The sequence below is a fragment of the Lactuca saligna genome, chromosome 2, assembly GCF_052625555.1.
Source record: "Lactuca saligna cultivar CGN05327 chromosome 2, ASM5262555v1, whole genome shotgun sequence".
Taxonomy (NCBI): Eukaryota; Viridiplantae; Streptophyta; class Magnoliopsida; order Asterales; family Asteraceae; genus Lactuca; species Lactuca saligna.
In genome coordinates, this window is record NC_136418.1 from 102,646,519 (window position 1) to 102,652,783 (window position 6,265).

Genomic DNA, 6,265 nt, shown 5'->3' on the forward strand with positions numbered 1-6,265 from the left:
GGGATTGTAAAATGAGTATCAATGGAATCATGTTCAATTGATCTACATCACAATGTAAGGATCATAGACAAACATAGTGTGCATACTTGGGGTATGGCATAACTATTGTTTAGAAAAACAAAGTGTACATGCTAGGAGCATGGGACGACTGTTGTTTTTATTCAAGTCTTAAGTTGATTATTTGAAACATTGAATAATGTGTAATCAATATGGTGATAAATAAAAAGTGGTTTTATTTATATTCAAAAGGGTTCTCAGACCATATTAGATTCGATTATTATTGTGTTTCACTTTGCATATTTTGACTTCCAAAATAGCTAGGTTATTCTTTCTAAATGACTAAGTTATTTAAACACTCCACAGTCGTTCATATGTTGGAAGTAGGTATGAATCAAGACTGTCATGAATTGGGTTTGTAGATGGCTAAATGGGTTTAGTCATGGCAATGGTTGCTACAACATTCATGAGTGCTCATAAGTTATGAGTATTGGAATAAACCCACGCTCACTTGTATCACTTCATGGAATTTATCTCGAGTGATCGTGAGACGGTAATATCATATAAATCTTCAAACCTAGAGATATGAGTTGTTACCTATGAGTTGGTTGTGCATTGATTGTACGAAAACGCATCAGTAACTTGATGTTATAAAACGTGCCTTTGTGTACAATTCAACAAGTAGTAGAACAAGTATATGAGTCAAAGTTTATCTGTTCCTTCTAGAAATAGAAGCGATATCTGGGCCCCTCGATGATTTTGTTGTGACCTATGTACCGGCTGGTCAGAACTGAATTGATGTGTTCGATTAAGTTCTTTGTCAAACAAATCGAAAATCGGGAAACAAACTGCTGGACAATAAGTACGACGTTGTTCCATGTATTTGTCCGGCTGATATCATGAGAATAAAGGATTATATGATCCCTTATCTAATGGACAAGTCATTGACAAGGTCAGAGTTCATCTACAAGGTCAGAGTTCGACAAAAGCTTTTGAGAGCTACGATTTCCAGTTGGTTCCTGAAGTCATACGCAATAATAGTTTTAGACTTATCCAAGTGGGAGACTGTTGGATTAATGTCTAATTCCATAACTATAATTGGTAAGACTTGACCCGACCCGGCATGGTCCATTTGGGTTGCATACCATCATGCACTTGGATAGATTATAATGAGAGAAATAAGACACTTATGGTTATTAATATATTATAAGTTCTAGTATATTAATAGTAAGAATAATAAGATTATTTAATTAGTATTGATCAAGAGTTACTCTAGGATTAATTAAGTGATCAAAAGAAGACTAATTAAATATATAGGTTGATTGTGTAAATCATCCATACTTATATAATAGGCTAATGCTCCATGGATAATCAAGTTAGGCTAAAATCCATAGGATGGTCCATGGATGCTCCATGGTGTATTTGAACCCATGGATCTAAAGAAATGGAAAGCCATGACAATTAAGGATTTACCCTAATTGTAACACTATATAAAGATCTTATTCTTGACAAAAATCGGCCACTAGAATCACATTAGAAAGTGAAGAAAAGTGCTAGCCAAATTCATGAAGTGTAGAACTCTCTCAAGTTATTCTAAGTGTTTTGATGATTGTGATTCCATTTGAGGCTTCCACACTATTGGGGCTAGGCACTCAAGCTTCATGAAGACTTTCTAAATCAAAGAGGTATGTATTCTATCTTGTTACACTCATTGTTTTGTATGCTAGATTAGGATAATACCTTGGATGTTCTTATTTGCATGTATAATAGAGAAAACATAGATCCAAGGTATTTAGGGTTGCATGTACACTTAGGAGTGTTAGAATGCTCAAAACCCAACAATAGCTTCATAAAACTCGGGAATAATTGCTAAACTTGGGTTTTTGGCTTTGGAATGGATTATATCACACATAGGGACCATTTATTGGAGTTTACAGTTGTAAACATGGAGTTTACGGCTGTAAACTCCCCCTCACTTTCAATTCTTAAAGTTTTGGTCCTAAATTAATCACACATGATTCTAATGATTTTTCCTAAGCCTTGTATGGATTTTTAGGGGACTTTTGGCATGCTTTTTGGAGTTTACGGCCCATGAACCCCCTCATGGCCATGAACTCATTAAAAAGGGTGTTTTTATTATAATGAGAGAAATAAGACACTTATGGTTATTAATATATTATAAGTTCTAGTATATTAATAGTAAGAATAATAAGATTATTTAATTAGTATTGATCAAGAATTAATCTAGGATTAATTAAGTGATCAAAAGAAGACTAATTAAATATATAGGTTGATTGTGTAAATCATCCATACTTATATAATGGGCTAATGCTCCATGGATAATCAAGTTAGGCTAAAATCCATAGGATGGTCCATGGATGCTCCATGGTGTATTTGAACTCATGGATCTAAAGAAATGGAAAGCCATGACAATTAAGGATTTACCCTAATTGTAACACTATATAAAGATCTTATTCTTGACAAAAATCGGCCACTAGAATCACATTAGAAAGTGAAGAAAAGTGCTAGCCAAATTCATGAAGTGTAGAACTCTCTCAAGTTATTCTAAGTGTTTTGATGATTGTGATTCCATTTGAGGCTTCCACACTATTGGGGCTAGGCACTCAAGCTTCATGAAGACTTTCTAAATCAAAGAGGTATGTATTCTATCTTGTTACACTCATTGTTTTGTATACTAGATTAGGATAATACCTTGGATGTTCTTATTTGCATGTATAATAGAGAAAACATAGATCCAAGGTATTTAGGGTTGCATGTACACTTAGGAGTGTTAGAATGCTCAAAACCCAACAATAGCTTCATAAAACTCGGGAATAATTGCTAAACTTGGGTTTTTGGCTTTGGAATGGATTATATCACACATAGGGACCATTTATTGGAGTTTACAGTTGTAAACATGGAGTTTACGGCCGTAAACTCCCCCTCATTTTCAATTCTTAAAGTTTTGGTCCTAAATTAATCACACATGATTCTAATGATTTTTCCTAAGCCTTGTATGGATTTTTAGGGGACTTTTGGCATGCTTTTTGGAGTTTACGGCCCATGAACCCCCTCATGGCCATGAACTCATTAAAAAGGGTGTTTTTATATTATTTGAGGTCCAATACTTGTTTGTAAACACTTCTAGAATTTATCCTAAGGCTTTAGGTGTGTTAAAGTGGCATTTTAACACATTTAGAGGAGTTTACTCTCCAAGAACAATGAGTTTACGGCCACAGTCACTCCCAAGCACATGTTGGTTGTGTCTCGAATCAATATAGTTGGCCAGGCTATATTGATCCTAGACACGACTACATAACTGCCCACGTTTAACCGTAGCGTACAACACCCATTTACTTATGTTTTGTTCTATTTGTAGTTATGGATTTCGATGATTAGGTATACTTGTATACTTTTGAAAATACTTATACTTTGAAGGATACTTTTAGTTCAGAGCACTTAGGCCCTTTAGTGTTTATAGTTTTATACCATGTAAGGTTTGGTATACTCCATTCACTATAAACAAGGGCTCTGATACTAATCTGTCACAACCCAAAAACATAAGGCGGAAACATTTCTGGGGCGGACTCCACATTGAGTATCAAATCCAATGCACATAGTAAGCAAAGTAAACAACCATTCCATTACATATCAAAGTTTAAATTTGTTCAAAAGTAAAGTTGTACATTTGTAATACATAGTATATATGAACAAAATGAGATGAGTCTTCTATGCACTCAGTCTTCGCCCAAAGTGATCGTTGGGTACCTGTCTAATGTTGACCTGAGAATACAAGCAGTTTGAAAATCAGCATAAAGCTGGTGAGTTCATAAGATGTTTGTTTTGTGAAAATGTACGAGTTTCCTTCGGTTTTCCGAAAAGTTTGTTATCCAAGAAAATCCCATATTTTCTTTAAAGTAATGATTCATTAATTGTTAGGTTACACGATTCTGGTTATGTTTAACTATGATCCCAGAAAAGTCCCATACTTTCCTGATTGTATGTTGCCAATTGTGAAAGATATAAAGTTATCTGGTTTAATACACTTTTCTAGTTACGTAACGTTCCCTAGGAAAGTCCCATAATTTCCTAAAAGTAAGTTTAGTTATTGAATTTCTATGTAATGATTGATTTCCATTCGTACCTATTGTATTAACTAGGTATTCTGATATCCTAATGGTGTTATACTGGAGTGTACCTACATACGTGTCTTCGTATTCGTATTCCTATTCTTAATCATATTCATATACTTATTCGTATCCGTATTCGTATTCATATTCGCAGTCGTATTCCTATCCATAATCCTACTCCTAACACTATTCGTATTCGTATTCGCAGTCGTATTTGTATCCCTAATCCTACTTCGAATACTATTCGTATTCGTATTCGTATTCATATTCGTATTCGTATTCTTATTCACAGTCGTATTCATATCCCTAATCTTACTCCTAATACTATTTGTATTCGTATTCGTATTCGCATGGTTACTTTAGTATTCCTATTCGTTGTATTCCTAATTATACTTTCGTATTCATTCTGTTCCTAGTTATAGTTTTGTATTCGTTTTGTTCGTGGTTGTACTTTCGTATTCGTATTCGTATTAGTTATAATTGATGATTAGTATGAATTATTCGCAGATTATGAAATATAATTTTTATTGTAACACTTTATCAAGAAATCTATGATTAGTCTGAAAGCTAACTTCGTAATTCCAACTATTTGATAAACACAGTTTTTGATATTAGAACGTACAGAATGAAATCAATCGAACTGAAAACAATAATCTGGAGTACCAGATTTCCTTGTAGTTTTGCTTGTATCCCCCCTGAAAACAGCGAAAAACATTTGAAAAACGGTAGGGGTATGAACTCACCGGTTGAGAAACGCGACGTTCCGGATGCTAAGTATCGATTCAAGGTTTGATAACATGCAAGGTTCCTATGTAATACGAAATTGTATACAAATATATCTAATTATATTTATAAACTCTAATTAGATATGATATTACACTCCAATAAGCGAAAACACTTCAAAACAAGTGTTTCTATTGACCCGGGTGACATCTACGGACGTGTATTGATGTGTGGGACTTGGGAATTGAGTTTACTCTTCAAGAGTAGACTTTTTAGGGAGTTTACTACCCTAAACACCTCATCCATATGAGTTCACGGCCGTGAACTCATGGAGGTTGATTTTGGGTGCAAAATGGGTTCATAACACTCGAGAATAATTGCTAGAGTTGGGTTTTTGGCTTTGGAATGGATTATATCACACATAGGGACCATTTATTGGAGTTTACGGCTATAAACATGGAGTTTACGGCCGTAAACTCCCCCATCACTTCCAATTCTTAAAGTTTTGGTCCTAAGTTAATCACACATGATTCTAACAATTTTTCCTAAGCCTTGTATGGATTTTTAGGGGACTTTTGGCATGGTTTTTGGAGTTTACGACCCATGAACTCCCTCATGGCCGTGAACTCATTAAAAAGGGTTTTTTATATGATTGGAGGTGCAATACTTGTTTGTAAACACTTCTAGAATTTATCCTAAGGATTTAGGTGTGTTAAAGTAGCATTTTAACACATTTAGAGGAGTTTACTCTCCAAGAATAATGAGTTTAGGGCCCAAGCATGTTCTTAGGTAGTAAAATCAAGTTTAATCCTCTAAATTTATGTTCAAGGTGTTCCAAGGCCAATTCCATAATTCTACAAGTCGTATCTAAGCCTTGTTGGTGTTTTGGAAGGGTTTAAGGGCTTAAAACCCCTTTAATATGTGTTAATTGTCCTTGATATGGAGTTTACGGCCCAAGCTTGTTCTTGGGAAGTAAAATCATGTTTACTCTTCAAAAATTATGATTAAGGTGTTCTAAGTCCGAATTGGTAAGCCATATAGTCGAATCTAAGTCCTAAAATTGTTTAGGAGGGGTTTAAAGGCATAAAAACTCTCTTATCATGAGTTTACGGCCCAAGCATGCTCCTTGGCCGTAAACTCATGTTTGAGGTCCAAAATCAAAGTTTCAATTTGGATTTGAAGGCTAATAAGGTTGTACAACAAGTTAGGGAAGGTACGTTGGTGATTAGAAGCCTTAAATTTGAGATTTTGGACCCTTAAACTTGAATTTAAGAGAGAGGTTACAGAAAGAGTTGTGACAGAGAGAAAAATCTTCAAATGATAGGTTGAACATGTTTAAATAGATCCCAAAACTTGGACACTGTGGAATTCTACCCGATACCGGCACTAAACGGGGCTTTTGGTCGCACCCGATT